The 24,137-nt window shown below is 43.2% G+C and overlaps 1 protein-coding gene across 2 annotated transcripts in view; it reads left to right on the top strand.

Annotated features, from left to right (window-relative positions):
* ZC3H12B (zinc finger CCCH-type containing 12B) overlaps positions 1-24,137 on the top strand; it is a 95,880-nt gene that overhangs the window by 12,952 nt on the left and 58,791 nt on the right. The window contains exons 3-4 of one of the 2 annotated variants that reach the window (XM_084640125.1): positions 6,176-6,255; positions 7,081-7,204. The exons of the other annotated variant lie outside the window; for it this stretch is intronic. The gene's annotated coding sequence lies outside the window, so the exon portion shown is untranslated. The remainder of the gene's footprint in view (positions 1-6,175; positions 6,256-7,080; positions 7,205-24,137) is intronic. 2 annotated transcript variants of the gene reach the window in all.

The raw sequence follows: 24,137 nt of genomic DNA, 5'->3' as shown, positions 1-24,137 counted from the left end.
GGACTGCCAGTGTGTGGGAGGCGCTGGGAGCTGGGGTTGGGGGAGCTCATGGGGAGCTGCTGACGTATTACTGTGGCTCTTTGGCAATGTACATTGGTAAACTCTGGCTCCTTCTCAGGCTCAGGTTGGCCACCCCTGGCTTAAATGATAGTTTTGGCTGTGTTAGAAAGCTGGATTTTAGAGATACTGTGTAAGAAAAAGTAGCAGAATTTAGAAATAGCCTGAATATGTGGGTCCAGTGATGACTCCCAAGTTATGGGCCTGACTGGGAGGATGGTGGTGTCCATGGTGATAGAGTTAGAGTTCAGGGGGAAAGATCAAGAGCTCAGTGTTTAGCCAAGTTATGTTTAAGACAGGGGCGGGCAAACTTTTTGGCCTGAGGGCCACGTCGGGTTTCCAAAATTGTATGGAGGGCTGGTTAGGGAAGGCTGTGCCTCCCCAAACAGCCAGGTGTGGCCTGGCCCCCAACCCCTATCCGACCCCCCTCTGATGGCCCCTCGGGACTCCTACCCCATCCAACCCCCCCTGTTCCCTGACGGCTCCCCCAAGACTCCTGGCCCATCCACCGCTCCCTGTCCCCTGACCGCCACCGGACCTCCCACTCCTGACTGCCCCCCACCGCCCCATCCAACCCCTCCTCTCATTCCTGATTGCCCCCCCAGAACCCCAGTCCCATCCAACCACTTCTTCTCCCTGTCCCCTGACCGCCCCTGACTGCTCCCCCGCCACCCCATCCAACCCCCCCCTTCCTGACTGCCCCCATTCAACCCCCCCCCCCCGTTTCCCGCCCTCTGACCACCCCGACCCCTATCCATACCCCCAGCCCCTGATCACCCCCTTGAACTCCCCTACCCTCTATCCAACCCCCCCGCTCCCTTACCAAGCTGCCTGGAGCACCGGTGGCTGGCGGTGCTACAGCCACGCCATTGCGCAGCACAGAGCACTGGGTCAGCCCAGGCTCTTGCAGCTGCGCTGCCCCAGGAGCTTGCAGCCCCGCCGCCCAGAGCATTGTACTGGTGGCGCAGTGAGCGGAGGCTGCGGCGGAGGGCGAACAGCAGGGGAGGGGCCAGGGGTGAGCCTCCCGGGCCAGGAAGGTCCCAGAGGCTGGATGTGACCTGCAGGCCATAGTTTGCCCACCTCTGGTTTAAGATGAGAACTGGAAATCCATAAAGAGATGTCAGAAATATAGGCTGATATTAAACTGGATAGGCGTGAGTCAAAGGAGACTGCTGGGGTTTTGATTTAAGATTTGGTAAGGAAGTAGAGCTGTTTGACTAAGAATTCCTGCAGAGTTTGGGGAAAAGAAGGAATCCACCTCACCTCTATACATTGCTCTGTGAAAAAAAAGAGAGCCTCTCTTAAGCTGATCTTTTGGTAATCTCTATGCTCTTGCATGCATATTTGTCTCTATCCTCCTTCTCCCTGCCCTCATGATGTTGTGACTGATAACTGGCCACCATGCTCCCCTAATCACAGCAATCTTCAGTGTTCCATAAAGCTGGAGTCTGCTACAGCAGGGATTGTGCAGGTTCCTCAGATCCTGCCGTCAGTGCACAGTTAAACTGCTTAATGTCTTTTGACTGCAAGAGTGCCCTGTGCAGGATTTGCCACTAAAACAGTGGTTCTTAATCTTTACAATAGCCTGCACCCCTTGGATTCTCAAAATATGTTCTCACAACCCTTATCAAAAATTGTTGAAGTCAGTCAGTTGTTTAAACAGAGATATATTTTTAGTTTGTATTTTACAGTAATTGTTACAAAATGTATAATGTTAATAAATATATAGGTTTGATGAAACAAAGAGGTTGTTTTTACATGCCTGTGCTTAGTTTGTGTTTTTGATTATTTACTTTCTAAAAGAATCTGGCATGTCTCGCACCCCCAGAAAGGGCATCTCGCACCCCCAGGTTAAGAACCACTGCTCTAAAAGATGCGTAGTATTTCATTCCATGTCCCTTGTCTATTAATACTGAAACTCTTCTCTCTCTTTCTCTATTTTAATTTTACCCTCAATAATAATAATAATACGTCAGCCTCCTCCAAATTCTGTGTAAATTTACAGCACTGGTAGTGAGTAGGATAAACCTTTTGACTGGAGACGAATTGGTTGATTTTTCAAGGTCTGAAAATTCATTTTTAGCGTATAATTCTGGCTAGATATTTTTCCCAGTAATATGTTTCAAGCAATTCCTTCGAGATTGGATTTCTAAAGAAAGTATTTTTAGCTTGCAACTTATAAATACCTAACATTTGAAACAGTATTTTTAAGTGTTTATAGTTTGTGTTTAATTGGTATGCTTCTGTTTCTGATACAACCAGTTTAAGGATGCATAATCCTAAAAATAATCCATTTGAGGAAAATTGTTCTCTTAAATGTTGATATAGTACATTTTTAATAATTCCTTTAAGAGCAACTGACTCACTGTCACACTCATTGCCTCTATAAAACTGTTGTGCTAAGTCACATTCTTATTGTTCTGCTGTGGAGGTGGTTGAGAGAAAAGATGAGGCAGAGACAGAAAAATGGAAAATTGTTTTTTCTTTTTCTTTTTTTTAAATACTACATCAAATTGATTCCCAAGGGGGAAAGCTTCTTAACTTCTTTAAATAAAAAAAAATTACAAACCACAGGCCGTTGTTTAATATGAAACAGTATTCTGAAGAGCAGTGTGGTTAATAAACATTTTGCCCATGGAGAGAGAATTCCTGTTATTTTTCCACAGTTTACCTGTACATTAAATGTAAACATTTTATAAATAGGATTCAGACTTATTCCTTTTATTTAAAATAAATGGGTGGAGGTAGAAGCAAGGCACATTAGTAGTACCTTTGCAAGTTGAACTGAGTACATGCTTCAGGAATACACTTTAGAAAATGGGGAAATTGCAGTTTCTTTAAAGACTGCTATAATCTTCCCCATTTTACACAAATTTTATGACTTTTGTGTCCTGGCAAATTACCAGTGTGTTCGTCATTTGGACAAAGGTTGGATTTTGACAGCATTGTAAAGGAGATATCTGTGATGGACTCTTGTGAGAGCTGTAGTGTTCTGCAAAAGGGTTAATCGGTATCCAAATTACTTGTGCTGTGGTGACTTTTCTTTAAATAAACACTTTCTGCTAGTATGTTTGTTTTCATCACTTTTTTTTTCCGTTAAGAGATAGTACCAAAGATTATACAGGTTATCTGCTGGACAGAGGATGAGCTGGTGAAAAGTTACAGGAAAAAGATTATTTTTGTATCTGCTAGAAATTTATTTTACAGTGAGCTAGTGTAGTGTTTTTGGGGGTTTATTTTTTTTTATTTCAGCAAAGTGATTCAGTGTAAAAAATGTAGGACACCTTTCTTGACATTGTGGTAGTTTTGCTTCATTAAGGACTGAAAGAATAGGCCTTTGCTCTGGTTTGTATAAAGATAAAGTTTCTGAATTCATCAAAATGACAGTGTTGAAACTTCAGGTTAATGTGTTGAGACTGACATCACATTACTGTTTAAAAAAATCCATTAAACTGAATGAAAATGCTGTCATTATAAGGCTCTAATTATCAAGGGACTAGATTTTTTGATCTGCCTTTTTAACACTTCTGTTACAAATACCATTTGACTTAGTGCATTTCTAGGGAATGCTGGTGATATGAGCATGTGTATGGGTGAATGAAGTAGAAATGCACATTTCTGGACTCTTGTTTAGAACATCTACTCCAGGGGAGGCCAACCTGAGCCTGAGAAGGAGCCAGAATTTACCAATATATGTAGTGCGTGCAGACATAATCATTATGTAAGTTGATAAAGTATATTTATTATACAGTTATAATGTCTAGTTAACAATAATAATCTTTTACTTAGTGGGACTTCTGGCAATCTTTGCTTTCAACAATTGAAGTTTGGTTTGTGTGCAGTTGTGCTCACACTCAGCAGTTCTCTTAAGTGGCTGTCTGTCAGAACACATCGGTGCTTGGATTTCATGTTTGAGTGTCGAGAAAACAGACTCACAAAGATAGGTCAAGGCAAACATTGAGGTTAATTTTAGGGCTGCACCTCTGATGTTGGGGTATTTATCCTTTAGTACAGATTTCCAGAAAGTAAGGGTGCCCTCTGTCTTCTGAACAGATTTCAATCTGTCATCTTCCAAAAGTTCTGTTATTTCCATCTGGGATGTTGTTTCATTAGTGACTAAAGGGGGCTTCAGACAATCTGCTTCAGAACTAAAAGGGTCAATCAGAAATCTGATTTGAAGTCTTTTCTGCTGCAAATCTTGGAATCTTTCCTTAAAACGGTCCTTAAGATCTCACATACCTAGTAGTGCTCCGTTTTAGGCGTTTGATCTGGCTTGAAGTTGTGATATTGAGGGAAAGTGTGTCAGCTCTCCCTCAAGCATTTGTCTGTGAAACAACTGCAGTTTGTTTGTGAACGCAAATACGCCTTGCAATAGATCAGACAGCAGCCAGAATTTTCCTTGTTTAAGTCCATGTTTAGTTTATCCAAATGCAGCAGCATGTTTACAAGAAATGCCAAGTCTAGAACCCATCCAGGATCTGTAAGCTCAGGGTGTATTCTGTGCCCACTCCTCCACCCTTCCCCCCCAGAGCCTCCTGATGCCACAAAACAGGTGATTGCAGTGGGCAGGAGGCACGGGGGATGGGGTCTGCTGGTGGGTGCTGAGCAATTTCCCCTCCAGAATTGGCTCCTAGCAGGAGCCGCATATTGTCTTCAGAAGAGCTGCATGTGGCTCCAGAGCCACAGGTTGGCCACCCCAATCTACTCTTCTAGCATGGGGAATCAGGAGCTGGTATGATTTTTAATTAGCAAGATCAACAGCAGCTAAATGTATTCAGAATAATTTTTTTTCCTCCAGAGAACTTTTAATAGGATTGGTCAGGTATAGTACACTTATTGGGAAACATGTTATCGGTAAAATTACTATCAAACAATTTGTGCTAGAAGCAGAATAATTTTTTAGTTTTGATTGTTGATTTTATTTGGATGTTAGCCTTCCATTTCCACATCCTTCTATTCTTTGAATGTTACATATATTTAGGATTTGTCATATATGAAAGTTAGTTTAATGTGGACATACAAATGTATTGAAATACTCTGAGCAGACACTTTCAAAGGTGACATCCTAAAAGTATTTTAATGACTTGGTGTTTAACTTTTTTTATGACTAATAATTGCTAATTACAAAAGTTGATAGCATTGTATTTTCAAAACTGCATGTTCTGTAACTGTTCACTAAGAATAACTGTAGGGCAGATTCCCTGAAAGTTAGACAGAGGACACAGCCAGTCTTGAGAACTGTTTGGCATTGTAAGAAACTGCACTTGAACAACTTTGACTTTAAGTTAACAAACTGTTTGTTTTGGGAAATACAGCATGGCTTGAGGTTACCTGATCCTTCACCCCCAAAAAGCAACCAGCTCACAGTTAGAGATAAAACATATATGTTTTGTGGTGTAGACATTGTGACAAAATACCTTGTTCGCCTCTGCAGGCTCGGTCCTTTTTAGCCTTAGGAGACTCAGGTTTGGGGCAAATCCTTATAGGTGGCACAGGGTCCTGCTCCTCCTCTCCTCAGTCAGTCCCTTGTGCTTGTTTTCCTTCCCTTCTGGGGAGGGAGTGCAGCCTCCAGACTGGGAAGGTTTGGTGTCTTGCTGCAAACAGCCTACTGGCAATTTCCCTGCTCCTCTCACTCCCCGTCTCCTTCCACACAAGGGAGGGTTTAAAAAGGTCTCAAGTAGTTGGAGTCAGCGGAACCTAATTTGGTTCCCTGGCAAACCCTTTTCCAGCTGAACCTTATTGCCCTGTGGTTATCTCTCCTCAGTGGATAGGGAGGGGCCTTTTAACACCTTGGGACTAATTACTACCCCGCCCCCTCCCCCCCCCCCCCGGGTTTGTCCTGGGTTTACCACAAGATATATAATCTATAATGTGTTCCTGTTATTGTTAAAATATTAGTATAAAATATTGAAGTTCAGTGTGACAAAATTGATGAAAGCCTGCAAGCAAAATTCTACAAATAAATGAAAAACTGTCCTAAGAGGTGGGATAGGATAATTCCGAGGGCCAAAAAAAGTTGCATAACATATGATCTTAGTATCTCTTCCACTGTATTCTGCACATTCTTGAATATCCAAATTTTTAGTTTAAAATATTTTTTTTTCTTTCTGTTGCGAAGATACTGTCTCCATTTAAATGAATGCACTCTCCATTTAACCCAGTTACCCAGAAAACTGTCTCCAGCCAGCAACTTTTTAGGTGAGAACTCGCCACTTTCTCGGTGTGTTGTAAATGTCAGTGTCTTATGAGGACAAATCAACTCCTGGAAATTAATTGTAGTTAATATTTTTTGGTTAAAAACAAACTGCCCTCTACCTGCTACGGAAATTAAATATAGCCTTCTTCCTACCACTTCTAAAAAACAAACAAAAGTTAATATTGCATTAAAATAGCACAAAAATCTCAAACATCCAGAAAATGCAAAAGTTAAGGTTTCAACAACAACAGTAACTCGGCTGAGTTGCACATATGAAATATTTTATGTTCCTGTATTTATGATTAAATTAATAGCTTTAATATATTACTGTTTTTTAGTCTAAATTTATATCCTAAAAGATACAGGTTGTGCTTGTGATCAAGTTGATGATATTTTTGTTGTTGGAACATTCCCTAACTTGTGATTTTCTTTTTTAAATGTGCAAAATCAACATTGCATTAACCAAGTGTGGTTTTTTTTGTTGCTGTTTTTTGCATTAACAGTAGACAACTCAATCTCCTATGTGCAGGTGCCACTTACTTAAAAGTATAACTGGGTTCAGAAAAAAATTAGACAAGTTCATGGTGGATAGGTCCCTCAGTAGCTGTTAGCCAACATGATCAGGGACACGACCCCATACTCCCGATGTTTGGAAGCCTGGAACTGCCAGAAGCTGGGACTGGATGACAGGGGGAAGGATCACTTAATTTTGTTCATTCCTTCTGAAGCATCTGGCAACACTGGCCACTGTTGGAAGACAGGATACTAGGCTATACTGGACCTTTGGTCTGACCTAATATGGCCATTTTTATGTTCTTTACTTTCAGCCAAAAAAGGCTGGCTCCTTTTGGAATCTCTGAATGCTGGGGAGAGAGGCTGCTATATAATAGGAAGTCCTCCTTGGTTGTTGATCATGATGCATCTGGAAAACAGCCTTCTTTGGAACAGGAGGTGATTTATTTATTTCTTTATGAGCTTTATTATAGAGCCCAGATCTCCTGATTCTTGGTCTACTGCCTGAATTAGAAGACCACCTTTTCTGTCCAGAGGACTGATGAAGATACTGTGGGTAGAAACAGGCTGCTGGAGAAAAAAGATGGGCTTATTTTTATTCTCCTATGGGAAATAAATGGGATTTTACACACGGACTTTAATGGGAAAAGGACTGATTCTTGGTATGGACAATCACTGCTTACACCTTCAAATATATTCAGTTCATGTATTCTTGATAGCGCAATGAAATTTTTTTTTTAGGAAGTTTATTACATAATGAGTGAAATGTTGTGATAAGAAAACATTAAAGTACAAACTTTAAAGAAATAATTGGCAAGTATGTTAAGGTTATACATATTTTTTATGTATGCTGTTGCTGGCCAAAATATATATATATGAGGTAAATGTTTAATTCACAAGAGACATTTTAAAAATTATAGAAACACCTAATAAATTCCCAGTTTATTGGGGAAATAAAGGAAAGGAAAACCTACATTTAAAAAAATAGTTCCATTTTTAATTTTACCTATTTGATTTTACCTAATTTTATGCTATTTAAAAATTTTAAAATACAAATTTCACTTATTTATATAAGATGTTATTAACTTCAGTCAGGCTGCCTGTTGTGACATTTAACCCAAATAAAAATTCATTCTCTTTGTCTGAGTCATACTACTTATTTTCTCTGTAATAAAGTCATTTGGATAGATTTTACATAAAGCTTATACATATCCTTTAAATTAAGGTGCCAAAAGGTAAATTTCAAAGAGCATGTTCCTGTTTGTGGTTAAAAGGAGTGATATCATAATATGTTACCTGCTAAATAGACAGCTGTACAGTGGTAGCTTTCCTTTTTCTCTCTTTTTTTTTAAAAAAAAAAACTGTTTTAGTTTTAGGACAAAAAAGATTCCTAATTCTGTTCAGATAATTTTTTCTTAAATTTGTCTGTACATAGAGCCAAAGAATTTCCCACACATTCTTTCCTGCTGAGAGTCATCAATACTACTGAGTTTAGTATCAATATTTGTTTTATAATTAAGATGTTTTAACTTATAACTATCAATGCCTGGCTTTAAACTCCAGTGTGCTTTAATATTGGGGAACATAGACTAACAAAGATATAAGACTTTTGAACATTGAGTTGTCAAAATCTTCATTAAAAATATTAGATAAAATAACCTGGATAACGATTAATGTTATTTATTGTTTATTTTTTATCTGACTGAAATGGGAAAAGCCAGTTCCTTGAATTTTTTGATCCATTTATTTAATTTAATTTTTAGCCTTGGATTAAATGCTTTTATATACTCACCTGAAACTATACAGTATTCTACAAAATATTAAGATAAATGAGTTTCAGTGATTCACAGGAAATTTGATTACTTTAGGTAGGTTGTGTCTTCAGTGCCATAAGCATATTGCTGTTGCAATTGTAGTCCTCTTTTCATTAACACTAATTGTTTTTACAGTTAAGGCCTGATCCAGAGGCTATTGGGGTCATTGGTGTCTTTTCATTGACTTCATTGAGTTTTGCATCAGACCCTCAAAGTGCAGATATATAAAGTTTAGTGTAATGAGACTGAAAACACAGGTTATATGTGTAATGATAAAATATTTCAATAAAGTTAACGTGAAAACTGGTGGCAGTATATAGGTGTCCTGAACTTAGTCCCACACTCCTCAAGTCAGAGGGAGCTGGGACTGCTGTGGAGAGGATGCAGACTATTCATTATGCTCAAGCAACTGCTTCTGTCTGGCTTACTACTGGTGACAATGGCCTCCGGAAAGCACTGTATCCAGATATCTTTGCCTGTAAGGACAGGTAAAAGCAATAGAGGGCCAGACTGTGGGAGGATTTAAGGGGACAGTTCCCTAAATGAAACTACCAAATATAAAGCTTTGGAATTGTAGCCTGATCTATGAATCGTATATTAATTATACTGTATTGATTACTTAAGAATGCCCAGTTATTACTCTGAGGTTTGACAGGTTCTTATTCCATGATCAGGCCAGGTATTAGTCAAATTACTGTTTAGTTGGGAACCCTCATGTGCACAGTTGCAACACTCACACTTTAGGAACCCTTGTATGTTTACAATAGTTTGTTAATACATTTAGCAAAGTCTCTAACACTAATCCAGCATGGTAGATAGAGATAATACAAAATGTACATCTGAACATCCATATACTCCACACCATGCCTTGCAGAACAACCTAAAATGTTAGTCATTATCTTCCACAATCAGCACCATCTTCCTCATTGTCACTGGCCATCATCCTGGGACCTCCCAGAGCTACATCTCTCTCCTGCCCACAGGCTGGGATACAATTTTTATAATATGTTACGCTGATGCCACTATGTCTAATGCATATTCAGGAGGAGTTTCTCCCCTTTTCCTTATTTGTATTTCCTCATCCTACTAATGAGGGTGCCATTCTATAGATTATAAGAAGTTGAGATCATTAATATACTATACATCAATTGTTTGTCATGGCACTCTTGTGGTCAGACATCTGCAGATGTTCCCATCCTAAAATATCCAAAAGCTGGTGTTAGTTTGTGTTCCTGTGGTTGGCCGGTGTCATAATTGACAAAATTCCTCCTTAAACACTATTCCCAGTTTCCCAAAATTTAGGGGTGACCATTAGGCCATTTATCTTGCCAGAGTTCATAGGCCTCAAGAGCTTATGCTAACTGCTAAAGCTAGTGTCTTAGAGGATACAGGCCTATAGGTTCCTTGCATTACTGCTGAATAAAACAAATGCTAAAGCTAGCTCTGTGGGCAACCCAGTGAAGTCTTCTGCAGCATTATGCTGTTTAAAACTAACTCGATCAGTCTAAAAATTAAAATATAAAGTTAAAACATGGTCCTGAAATCTAAGTTTTCCTCTTTATTATAGAGCAGTGGTTCCCAAACTTGTTCTGCGGCTTGTGCCTGGAAAGCCCCTGGCGGGCTGGGCCCGTTTGTTTACCTGCCGCATCTGCAGTTCGTTGCTCCAGGCCAATGGGAGCTGCTGGAAGCGGCAGCCAGTATGTCCCTTGGCCCGCACCACTTCCAGCAGCTCCAGTTGGCTTGGAGCAGCGAACCGCTGCCAGCGGGAGCCGCGATCAGCCAAACCTGCAGACGCGGCAAGTAAACAAACTGGCCTGGCCCGCCAGGGGCTTTCCCTGCACAAGCGGCGGAACAAGTTTTGGAGCCACTGTTATAGAGATACCTCCAGGTCTGGTTGACTTGCATTGATGGGACAGTATGGGGAAGCTTGCACTGCTGTTTACTTGTGCACCTTTACATCACCTGCTTTCTAGGTGTTCTGTCATCGTGCCTAAGGATTGGCATGTGATCCATTTCTGTTGTCATAGCTCCAGTGTGTGTAACTCTTCCACTTTGATATCTGTTTCACCCTATCCCTCTCCACATCTAAGAAACATCCAAAAACATATCTCTTTCAAGGGCCTCTGTTTATTCTCACTCACAGGGAAAGTGCCCTCAGTGTCTTGAGCATAGACCCGTGTAGCAAGCTGGTCTGCTGTGGAGTGTGTGAACGACTCCTCACAACATCAAATGTTCAGTGCCCAAAGAAGCAAGGAAGCGTGGCTCCCCAGACGCTTCAGTTCATTTCTGTCTGAATTACTGGTAGCTGAAGGAACTTCAGACCTTCATCTTGGAGCTTTGTCTTTGAACAAACACTCTATTTTACTCCCAGTTTTAATTCCCCTTTTGTTTTTGTTTGTTTGTTTGTTATAGGTTTAGGTGTAGGTTTAATAAATAGCTTTTATTAAAATAGTTAGTTTAAAAGGGCTTTGGTGTTTTCAGATCTAAAGACCTGTGTTTCTTGGGGTTAGGTACCTGAAAGTTTAAGAGGTATGCCTCATGCCTGTCATCCTGGCCTCATGTCTATTCGTAACGCCCTTCTGTATGAGGGAGGAGCATTCTCTATATTGCAGCCAGGTCTGGGAACCCTGTATGCCTCAGGCCACAGCGGGTGTGACATATGATTAAAATATGACCAGGTATATCATTGTTGCTACCACTGTTATAAAATTGCAACAAAACTTAGACCAGGGGTCAGCAGCCTTTCAGAAGTGGTGTGCCGAGTCTTTATTTATTCACTCTAATTTAAGGTTTTATAGAATCATAGAATATCAGGGTTGGAAGGGACCTCAGGAGGTCATCTAGTCCAACCCCTTGCTCAAAGCAGGACCAATCCCCAATTTTTGCCCCAGATCCCAAATGGCCCCCTCAAGGATTGAACTCACAACCCTGGGTTTAGCAGGCCAATGCTCAAACCACTGAGCTATCCCTCCCGCTTGCATGCCAGTAATACATTTTAATGTTTTTAGAAGGTCTCTTTATATAAGTCCATAATTTATAACTAAACTATTGTTGTATGTAAAGTAAATAAGGTTTTTAAAATGTTTAAGAAACTTCATTTAAAATTAAATTAAAATGCAGAGCCCCCCGGACCTGTGGCCGGGATCCGGGAAGGGTGAGTGCCACTGAAAATCAGCTCGCGTGCTGCACGTTGCCTACCCCTGTCTTAGACAAAGTATGTCATATAAGGTGTCAATAGAAAAGTTATGATTTGCTAAGTATGAGTATCCCATTTATATGCATGTACAATTTCTATATCTGAAGTTATGAATATTAACTGTATACCTTTATGTCAAATGTGTTTGCTCCTGTGGTAACACCCACAAGGTAATTTATATCCAGTCTGGCCAACGCATTGTGAATGGACTATTCAAGTTGATGGCCCATTAAAGGTCACTTCGCTTGCACAATAGATGATCAAAGAAGCCTGTCCCTGCTCCATGAACCTTCCTAGGGATGTTTTTAGCCAGAATGTGGATAATGGCTGCTTCTGAGTCAGGAAGCATGCAAGGGCATGAGACTTGCTCATTGACCCTGGACCCCATCTTGTGCCTGTAATTTTCCACAACCAAAGACTGAGCGCAGCCCCTCCACATGGGAGAAGGTCTAAAAACCCCTGGAAGCATCACCATTTTTCTTCTTTCCTGCTCTGATCTCTGGAGTATGGACTTACACTAAAAGGAACGTTCCAACTAATGGACTGAGGTCCTTCCAATCTTTCGGAGGTCACCAGAGACTTTACAAGCCAGCAGTTTATTCCATCACTGCTACAAACTTGATCCAAGAATTTTGCAATGAGTGTATGTATTTGTTCTCCTTGACCACTATAGCTGTCTCCTCTTTCTTTTCTCTTATAAATAAACCTTTAGATATTAGATGTTAAAGGATTGGCAACAGTGTGATTATTGGATAAAATCTGAGTTATATATTGGCCTGGCTACGTGGCTGGTCTCTTGTGATTAGAAGAACTCTTTGTTTGATTAAATTGGTTTTAGATAACCACTCACCATTCAGTCTAGTGTCTCGTTGATGAAACAAGGGCTGGGATAGCTAAGGAGTCTGCATTTCTAACTTCTTGTTAACCAGCGTGTTGAGACAGAAGTTTACTTTTGTTACTGGCTTTGTATATCGTATGGAAGAATAACTACTCATTTGGGATGGGGCTGCCCCATTTCTCAACAGTTTGTTCTGAATCTGGTATTCACAGCTGTGATCCACTGAGGCACAGTAGCAGAGGGACCATCAGGTTTAGCACTAGGCCTTTGTGATGCTCTTTAGGCGACTCGTGGCAAACCGGGGAAGTCCCGGATGACTGGAAAAAGGCTAATGTAGTGCCAATCTTTAAAAAAGGGAAGAAGGAGGATCCTGGGAACTACACGCCAGTCAGCCTCACCTCAGTCCCTGGAAAAATCATGGAGCAGGTCCTCAAAGAATCAATCCTGAAGCACTTGCATGAGAGGAAAGTGATCAGGAACAGCCAGCATGGATTCACCAAGGGAAGGTCATGCCTGACTAATCTAATCGCCTTTTATGATGAGATTACTGGTTCTGTGGATGAAGGGAAAGCAGTGGATGTATTGTTTCTTGACTTTAGCAAAGCTTTTGACACGGTCTCCCACAGTATTCTTGTCAGCAAGTTAAGGAAGTATGGGCTGGATGAATGCACTATAAGGTGGGTAGAAAGCTGGCTAGATTGTCGGGCTCAACGGGTAGTGATCAATGGCTCCATGTCTAGTTGGCAGCCGGTATCAAGTGGAGTGCCCCAAGGGTTGGTCCTGGGGCTGGTTTTGTTCAATATCTTCATAAATGATCTGGAGGATGGCATGGATTGCACTCTCAGCAAATTTGCGGATGATACTAAACTGGGAGGAGTGGTAGATACGCTGGAGGGGAGGGATAGGATACAGAAGGACCTGGACAAATTGGAGGATTGGGCCAGGGGAAATCTGATGAGGTTCAATAGGGATATGTGCAGGGTCCTGCACTTGGGACGGAAGAACCCAATGCACAGCTACAGACTAGGGACCGAATGGCTAGGCAGCAGTTCTGCGGAAAAGGACCTAGGGTTACAGTGGACGAGAAGCTGGATATGAGTCAGCAGTGTGCCCTTGTTGCCAAGAAGGCCAATGGCATTTTGGGATGTATAAGTAGGGGCATAGCGAGCAGATCGAGGGACGTGATCGTTCCCCTCTATTCGACATTGGTGAGGCCTCATCTGGAGTACTGTGTCCAGTTTTGGGCCCCACACTACAAGAAGGATGTGGATAAATTGGAGAGAGTCCAGCGAAGGGCAACAAAAATGATTAGGGGTCTGGAACACATGACTTATGAGGAGAGGCTGAGGGAGCTGGGATTGTTTAGCCTGCAGAAGAGAAGAATGAGGGGGATTTGATAGCTGCTTTCAACTACCTGAAAGGGGCTTCCAAAGAGGATGGCTCTAGACTGTTCTCAATGGTAGCAGATGACAGAACGAGGAGTAATGGTCTCAAGTTGCAGTGGGGGAGGTTTAGATTGGATATTAGGAAAAACTTTTTCACTAAGAGGGTGGTGAAACACTGGAATGCGTTACCTAGGGAGGTGGTAGAATCTCCTTCCTTAGAGGTTTTTAAGGTCAGGCTTGACAAAGCCCTGGCTGGGATGATTTAACTGGGAATTGGTCCTGCTTCAAGAAGGGGGTTGGACTAGATGACCTTCTGGGGTCCCTTCCAACCCTGATATTCTATGATTCTATGATTAGGCTTTGAATGAACATGCGTCTCATGTGTGTTGCTACACAGGACTGGGTGGTAGTCATGCTATTATTGGTCAATAAAATGGGTACCCATTTGAAGGTATCTCAGTTCATTGCCTCTCAGAAGCCAGCACCTTCACCCATGCCAAAGCTTGTTGTAATGCGTCAGTGTGGCCTTTCTTAGTGCTGACTTTGAAAAGGGCTTCAGAGCTGGTGACTGTTGATACTGGGGACCTTTAAATCTCTCTATGACCGGCAAGGCAGTTGTGCTCTTTAGCAAATGGGACAGAGACTCAGAGCACAGAATTGGTGCAGAGTGCTCCAGTTCTAAACAGAAGCTGTACCACAACACCAGTGCCAGATCTAGAAGAGCCTTCTGTTCCATCTCTCATTCTTCATGCCAAGGTGGGTAAGAAAAGGAAATTGTCTAAGGAGTCGTGGTCCTTGGACATGACCATTGTAAGAAGTAGCTCTAATACCACCATTACCAAAGTGCTGGGCTCAGATCCAGGGTCTTCAGTGCCACAGTCATTGGTGTTGAGGCCCCTAAGAGCAGACGGAGCTCTGTTGACAATGATGTGAGTACTCAGTCCTTCCTTATCACAGCTGGTAACTCTTTTTCTGCTTCAGTGAGTTCCTTCCTAGAATTGGAGCATATCTCTCCAGTGCTGAGGCCCTACAATTGTGCCTCACCCAAATCGTCATTGGTGTTGCCTCTGATACACTGGAGGCCACATCGAGAGAACTCTCAGCACCATAGATATAGGCACCATGCTGGAGTGTATCCATCCACTAGCTCGTGTTATGGCTTTAGCTCCAGACAGAGCTTTGGGAATCATCATTTCAACTTTAATCCTCATCTGCATGGACAGTTCTGTCAGCCATCTTTGGATCATTGTTGAAGGGCTAATCTCTCCATGAGAAAAAGTCAAAAGGCTTTGCTCATTATCATTCTTCCATGCCTCTCAACGTCTCAAATGAGCAATTCCTTTCTCTAAAACAGATGATTCCTTCACAGAAATGAAGCCAATGTGTTTCACTGCTTGCTTCTTGAGTCTGTCTGTGTATTCTAAAGTCACCATAGGTGTTACCTGTCAGCTCTGTGTTCTTGGGGAACCAGGGCGCAGTACCCAGCCTTTCTGACTCACGAAAGAGCTCCTCCCCCACACCCTCTGCTTGAACCAAAGCTGATCAGAAGAAAGACTTACAAAGCAATGAAAAGGCAGTGGAAGACACACCTAAACCCCACCAGACAAGGGTGACAGGATTAATTAAACTCCCCGAGCCTCACTTGCTTCGGAGATAGGACAGGGAGGCATCTCCATTAGCATACAGAACAGAGAACAGAGATTTCAAGGCAAGAACCACACTGAACTCTGGGACCAGAAAAGCAGGGAAGCACTGCATTATGGGGAATCGCTACTCTAGATGTTAATGAACCCCCGCCTGCACACACCCAGCTCAGTAGTTATCAGACCAATTCTAGTAATAAATCCTTTATGATATCCAAAATAGTGAAGCTCCCTAATTGCATTGTGAGCTCCCTCCGAGGAATACCACCCATAGCCAGGAATGATCAGTTCCTATTGTCTAGCCTGAACAAAACAACTTTGGTATACTCCCTTGAGCCATCAGTTTAAACATAAATAAATCTAGTATTCTCCCTTGAACCATTGTTGTTTCCCTACAAAAACCCCTATCCCTGCTCAAGTAAGTGTTCTGATGCCTGGATCCAAAATCTGCATCGGTTTCACTGGGACTTCATCTTCTCCTAACTGATCGTGCTGGGAGCTCTGCTTGTCTCCAGCACTCCAGACCCTCAGCTACCACCACCACTTGGGACCCCTGATTGATTCAAGCTTCACAGAGTGGTGAGAACCTAGCTCTCTCTCTCTCGGTATACCCTTCTGACCCTGACTTGTGTGATCAGTTATAGTTTTCTAAACCTGACATTTATAATCAAATTTAAGTTAGATTAAATTTTATAACTGGTTTGTTTGTTTGGCTCCCCTATGATTATTACCTAGCAATAAATAAGTTTCATGGTTAAGCTGATTGCTTCTCTCTTTCTCTCCCCCGGCCTCCCCCTTGGGTGATTTTTGGCTTCCTCATTTGCTCTGCAGCAACACTCTTCGTACCGGAGCTAAAGATCCTTGCAGCACCCAAAAATCCTGTGGGGTTTGCTTATCAAGTGGGTTACTACCAGAACAGTTGTAATGTGAAAGTGGGGATAGGGACATGCTGAGCCTGGGACATACGAGGGTGGTAGTTTTGAAATGCTGCTCGACCCAGCCTGCTCAGGCATACTCTATTCTGGTGCGGTGCCCATGGCATATGAGGGTGACAGCTTGGAGGTGCTGTTCCACTCAGCCGGCTGAATCCAAGGGCCTATGAGGGTGGAAGTACTGCTTGACCCAGCTTACTGAGTCCAGGGACGTACAAGTGTTATACCAATAAAATAAAACCCAGCAGGATCTTATTAAAGGGGATAAGACAAAATGTCACATTTATTGTGAATACAAAAAGAATCATAGTAGGCAGTCAGTTATAGCTATAACATTTCATTCAGTTTCACATTCATTCACACATTGGTTCATGCACACACACAGGTTCTGCAGCTGCTGTATAGTTACCAGTCCTGAACGTAGCTTGAGTTCATGGCTTGGGTTCGTAGCTTGTGGCGGCTAACTGGCCAGGAAAGCCAGGCACAAGGAAGAGCTGGGTCTCTTTTGGGCATGCACCGATGCCCTTCCATGTTGGCAGCAGAATGTTACCCTCCAAAGTCTGCCATCTCACCCGTCCTTTTTGTAGGCTTTAGTTTGAATCCAGAGTCTATGGGTCTTGCTGTGTCACGCTACCTCTGGGTTCGGTGTGATTGATCACTCATCAATTGCAGACATGACTGTCAGCCTAGGACCTGGTTTTGATGTTTCTTCAATTGTACTTTTGTTCTTTTCTTTTGAGGGTGGACTCCTCTTACTTTGTCAGGGCTGTTGTCTGCATCTTCAGCGGTTGAATGTTTACACTTTATTTCATCAGGACAGGCTGGGGCTGGAGGTTGATTCCATCATCCATCCATACCTCATTCACACATCTAAACTAAACTAATAAGATTACAGCAGGGTTTTGCAAAAATGAAGGTTGCAGCAAGCTTTTACAAACGGAGTGAGCATTTTAAAACGGAGTTTGGGACAAGTTAAAATGGAGTTTGAGTTACAATATGGACAAGTGTAAGGAATGGCAAACAGTGAACAGAAGTTACAATATAGACAAGTATAATGAATGACAAACAGTGAGCAGCAGTTACAATGTTGAAACAGTGTAAGTTTCAGTGATTTAAGCAGCAATTGGATTGAAAGTGAAACTCAATTAGCCAGTTATTGGGGTAACCGGTTTTATGTATGAATGTTGTCTCATTCATAAAACTTTTGCTTATGAAGTTATATTAATAAAGTGAACAGCTGAAAACAATTTCATTGATCAGTTCCACACAAGGGGTCAGCTTGGGAGTGCTAATTAACCCGGTCCTCTCAGACACGCTCTGTTAGAGAGCGTGTGTGTGTGTTCTCATCTGATTCTGGGGCTGGAAGAACCCAGACCTGGGGAACCTAGGCTCCATTGGGAGGGAACTTGCAGCAGGGAGAAGTAGAGCTCTGTATGAGAGAGACAAGCAGTACATTGATAGAATTACAGAACCCCTCTCCTCCCCAGAAGAGTAACCCTAATAAATGAGAATACCCCAAAGTACTGGGCAAATCTGGTTACAGTCACAATATATACCAACTCTCAGGTATCAGCACAAGTACTGTACTTTAGCTTGTAGCTGCTCTACTTCCTGTAAGACCCACTCTAGACCTTAATAGACCTTCAGGACACAATAGAAGAGAAAATCTTGCGTAGCAGAAGTTTGGGCTTTCTGGAATTCTGCCTGTTGAAACAAACACAAGGGTCCCAGATTTGATGGGACTTTTAAGACTCCAGTCTTACCACAGGCCTTCCCCCAGTCTTTATCCTCCTTTGCGGACTCGCTGGGCCATTTTCTGTAGGCATTGCATGCTTTAACTGCTGACTAAGTAGTACTGAATATTGTGAAGCATGTTGCACCATCCCATTCAGCACAATGCCTTTGCCAATCCTCATCTCATCTTTCTTAGAGAATGAGATACTTTTCAAGGAGAAGGTGGAAATCTTACTTGCCAAAGAAGCCACTGAATACATTTCTAATCAGTATAAAGGCTAAGTTCCTATTCATAGTACATCCATGTACCAAAAAAGTAGGATGATCTTTGTCCTATCGTGGATTTGAGAAAACTGAACATGAGAATGTATAGAATCCAAATGCTGAACCTGGATTGCATTATCCCTATCTTCACAGAGCAAAACTGGCTGATCCTATTGCATATTTCCATCAGACTTCCCTACTGGAAAATCTTATGATTTTATGTGGGGTACTGTCATCACCTATTAAATGTCTTCCCATTTGGACTTTTCATGGCTCCAGTAGTCTTCACAAAATGCCTGGCTGTTGTAGTAGCATACAAAGATAGCAAAATTTACATATTTGCTCCTACCTACATGAATGTCTGATAAGGGCAAGATCATGCTAGGCCCTGAAAAAATGCCATACAGAACACCTGCAACTTGGTTGCTGTTGAGGCTTTTAGATCAGTAGGGAGAAGTCTATGCTTGCTTCTTTCCAGAGTGCATGCCATTTATAGGAACAGCTCTAGATTTCAAAAGAGGAAGAGCATTTATGCCAAAAGACATATTCTGGAACATCTTGTAGACTGTTCAGGCTCTAAAGAAAAATACCTGGAGAGCTATCCGATTCTTTTTTAGGCTCCTAGGCCTCATGGAAGCTGTAACGCCTGTCTCCCCTTTTGCACGACTGTGTTTCAGACCTTTTCCATGCTGGCTGGTATAGAACCACATACCTAATGAGAGCAACCTCAGTTCGCTGCTGAGCGCTCCTTCAAGAGAACTGAAATAATTTGCGTTGTACAATTCAGGAGTCAACTTAGTGAAATAGATACATTTCAGTCTTCCAACTCCTGGAGCAATGATTTTACCAGTGCAGTCAACATTGGCTGGGGAGTTCACTTCCAAGATTTGTTGGGTAAGGCCTCTGGAACAAGTGAGAAGGGAATCTGTACATAAAAGTACTGGAGCCACATATTGGATCCTTAGATCATTACCTTAATCTCTGCTCAGTCAAGCCCAATGGCAAAGAATGGGGCAGATGATCCCCAAAACTGGCAGTTTATTCTAGTAATTTGATTCACCACGTTAGCAACAAAATAGCTTCTACAATGCCTTACTGGTTACCCAGAAGTGAAAAATACTGCTCCCCTAAAGCAATTCAGCCCTGGTCTCCTACCCAGACAGCCACGCCAAATATGGTGAGGTTTACTTAAAATCTTATTTACCATATATAAAGTTCTACTAATCCCAAGAGATCAGACACATTACCCACCAGGTCAATGAATATTTCAGGTTTTACCCAAATACACACTTACAGACAACTCTTATTAACTAATCTAAGATTTATTTTAAAAAAAGAAGTTACTATGGTTAAAAGATTATACGTACAGATATGAATAAAGTTCTTATGTCAGTTTCATAACAGAGATGGTGAACTGCTGAGATGTAAAATATTCTTCCACAATCAGTTCATTAGGCTTTAGTCCAATAGGCAGAGTCAGTCTAAATAATTCTATGAGAAATTGCAGGGTAATCCAGAATGGAGCTGGAGACATCAGTTTTGCGATTTAAACTTTCCCTGACAAAACTTAAGCAGATCTGAGATGAACAGGATCAGGTTCCAAAGTTCTTTCATAGCTGAAGCTCAGCTGATAAACCTCTTGTCACAGCAGACATTCCTTACAATAGTACATTGTTTCTTTGAAGTCAATTCCTACATCCTATGTACACAAAGGTAATTAGTTGCATTGGTTAGCATAAGGCAGTTTAACTATCCAAAGGTTCACAGGTAGTTTACTACAAATTTCAAAGAGAAATAAAGACAATGATATCATTACACCACACGTTTAATCTAATGGCTAATATTGCCTTTTGATCTCTGAATGAGTAGAATATAGTAATGAAATATTACAGACAGGAACTGAAGTTTAGCATCTACGCACTAATTAGATCACATTGTTAAACTCCTAACACAGATAAGTACATACAGACAAATACAATTAGTATTTACTTCTAATTCTCTGACAATATAGTGTGACAAAGTTCCTCCTCTGCCTTGGTGGGTCCTGTGCTTTCTCATGGATTTACTCGCCTCAAGAGGTTCACGGCAGCCTTCAGTTTGGCCGCTTTTGCTAGAGGCTCAAACCTGCCATTCACTCAGCTAACCTCATCACTGGCCAGCATGGGGGGAATGGAGAACAATGTCTGCAGTCTCTGTTGTCCCACCTAGTGGGTCAGGGACAGGCCAGATCCCTTTCCAAATTAGATCTTCCCCTCTGGTGCATCTCACAGGTCAACTCCTCCTGTGTCAGAAAGGGAGTTGGCAGATGGAGGTTAATCCGGGCCTTCTCTCTACACCGGGTTCCAGCCCAGGGCCCTGTGGATAACAGTTGTCTACAACAGTGGTTCTCAAAGCCGGTCCGCCGCTTGCTCAGGGAAAGCCCCTGGCGCGCCGGATCAGTTTGCTTACCTGCCGCGTCCGCATGTTCGGCCAATCGCGGCTCCCACTGGCTGCGGTTTGCCGCTCCAGGCCAATGGGGGCTGCAGGAAGTGGCGCGGGCCCTTCCCGCAGCCCTCATAGGCCTGGAGCGGCAAACCGCAGCCAGTGGGAGCTGCGATCGGCCAAAGGTGCGGACGCGGCAGGTAAGCAAACTGGTCCGGCGCGCCAGGGGCTTTCCCTGAGCAAGTGGCGGATCGGCTTTGAGAACCACTGGTCTACAATGTCTCCTGTATCAGGTGCATGACGGCTACAACTCCCTGGGCTACTTCCCCATGGCCTCTCCCCAGCACCTTCTTTATCCTCACCACAAGACCTTCCTCCTGAAGCCTGATAGCGCTTGTACTCCTCAGTCCTCCAGCAGCACACCTTCTCGCTCCCTGCTCCTTGCACACCCCCCACTAACTGATGGGAGGTCCTTTTTAAACCAGGTGGCCTGATTAGCCTGCCTGCCATAATTGATTCTAGTAAATTCTTAATTGGCTCCAGGTGTCTTAATTAGCGGGCCTGTCATAGCCCTGGTCTACACTAGGACTTTAGGTCGAATTTAGCAGCATTAAATCGATGTAAACCTGCACCCGTCCACACAATGAAGCCCTTTATTTCGACTTAAAGGGCTCTTAAAATCGATTTCCTTACTCCACCCCTGACAAGTGGATTAGCGCTTAAATCGGCCTTGCCGGCTCGAATTTGGGGTACTGTGGACACAATTTGACGGTATTGGCCTCCGGGAGCTATCCCAGAGTGCTCCATTGTGACCGCTCTGGACAGCACTCTCAACTCAGATGCACTGACCAGGTAGACAGGAAAAGAACCGCGAACTTTTGAATCTCATTTCCTGTTTGGCCAGCGTGGCAAGCTGCAGGTGACCATGCAGAGCTAATCAGCAGAGGTGACCATGATGGAGTCCCAGAATCGCAAAAGAGCTCCAGCATGGACCGAATGGGAGGTACGGGATCTGATCGCTGTTTGGGGAGAGGAATTCGTGCTATCAGAGCTCCGTTCCAGTTTTCGAAATGCCAAAACCTTTGTGAAAATCTCCCAGGGCATGAAGGACAGAGGCCATAACAGGGACCCAAAGCAGTGCCGCGTGAAACTGAAGGAGCTGAGGCAAGCCTACCAGTAAACCAGAGAGGCGAACAGCCGCTCCGGGTCAGAGCCCCAAACATGCCGCTTCTATGATGAGCTGCATGCCATTTTAGGGGGTTCAGCCACCACTACCCCAGCCGTGTTGTTTGACTCCTTCAATGGAGATGGAGGCAATACGGAAGCAGATTTTGGGGACGAAGAAGAGGATGATGATGAGGAGGTTGTAGATAGCTCACAGCAAGCAAGCGGAGAAACCGGTTTTCCCGACAGCCAGGAACTGTTTCTCACCCTGGACCTGGAGCCAGTACCCCCTGAACCCACCCAAGGCTGCCTCCTGGACCCAGCAGGCGGAGAAGGGAACTCCGGTGAGTGTACCTTTTAAAATACTATACATGGTTTAAAAGCAAACATGTGAAAGGATTACTTTGCCCTGGCATTTGCGGTTCTCCTGGATGTACTCCCAAAGCCTTTGCAAAAGGTTTCTGGGGAGGGCAGCCTTATTGCGTCCTTCATGGTAGGACACTTTACCACTCCAGGCCAGTAACACGTACTCGGGAATCATTGTTCAACAAAGCATTGCAGTGTATGTTTGCTGGAGTTCAAACAACATCCGTTCTTTATCTATCTGTGTTATCCTCAGGAGAGTGAGATATAATTCATGGTCACCTGGTTGAAATAGAGTGCTTTTCTTCAGGGGACACTCAGAGGAGCCCATTCCTGCTGGGCTATTTGCCTGTGGCTAAACAGAAATGTTCCCCGCTGTTAGCCACAGGGAAGGGGGAAGGTTGAGGGGGTAGCCACGCGGTGGGGGGAGGCAAAATGCGACCTTGTAACGAAAGCACATGTGCTATGTATGTAATGTTAACAGCAAGGTTTACCCTGAAAGAGTGTAGCCACTGTTTTATAAAATGTGTCTTTTTAAATACCGCTGTCCCTTTTTTTTCCTCCATCAGCTGCATGTGTTTCAATGATCACAGGATCTTCTCCTTCCCAGAGGCTAGTGAAGCTTAGAAAGAAAAAAAAACGCACTCGTGATGAAATGTTCTCCGAGCTCATGCTGTCCTCCCACACTGACAGAGCACAGACGAATGCGTGGAGACAAATAATGTCAGAGTGCAGGAAAGCACAAAATGACCGGGAGGAGAGGTGGCGGGCTGAAGAGAGTAAGTGGCGGGCTGAAGAGAGGGCTGAAGCTCAAATGTGGCGGCAGCGTGATGAGAGGAGGCAATGCTGAGGCTGCTGGAGGACCAAACCAGTATGCTCCAGTGTATGGTTGAGTTGCAGCAAAGGCAGCTGGAGCACAGACTGCCACTACAGCCCCTGTGTAACCAACCGCCCTCCTCCCCAAGTTCCATAGCCTCCACATCCAGACGCCCAAGAACGCGGTGGGGGGGCCTCCGGCCAACCAGCCACTCCACCACAGAGGATTGCCCAAAAAAAAAGAAGGCTGTCATTCAATAAATTTTAAAGTTGTAAACTTTTAAAGTGCTGTGCTTAAAGTGCTGTGTGGCATTTTCCTTCCCTTCTCCACCACCCCTCCTGGGCTACCTTGGTAGTCATCCCCCTATTTGTGTGATGAATGAATAAAGAATGCATGAATGTGAAGCAACAATGACTTTATTGCCTCTGCAAGCGGTGATTGAAGGGAGGAGGGGCGGGTGGTTAGCTTACAGGGAAGTAGAGTGAACCAAGGGGCGGGGGGTTTCATCAAGGAGAAACAAACAGAACTTTCACACCGTAGCCTGGCCAGTCATGAAACTGGTTTTCAAAGCTTCTCTGATGCGTACCACGCCCTCCTGTGCTCTTCTAACCGCCCTGGTGTCTGGCTGCGCGTAACTAGCAGCCAGGCGATTTGCCTCAACCTCCCACCCCTCCATAAACGTCTCCCCCTTATTCTCACAGATATTGTGGAGCACACAGCAAGCAGTAATAACAGTGGGAATATTGGTTTCGCTGAGGTCTAAGCGAGTCAATAAACTGCGCCAGCGCGCCTTTAAACGT

Source organism: Lepidochelys olivacea, assembly GCF_965140295.1.
Source record: "Lepidochelys olivacea isolate rLepOli2 genome assembly, chromosome: 9".
NCBI classification, from domain to species: Eukaryota; Metazoa; Chordata; order Testudines; family Cheloniidae; genus Lepidochelys; species Lepidochelys olivacea.
The sequence above is the reverse complement of the archived record's forward strand: the minus strand, read 5'-3'. Positions and strand labels throughout refer to the sequence as shown.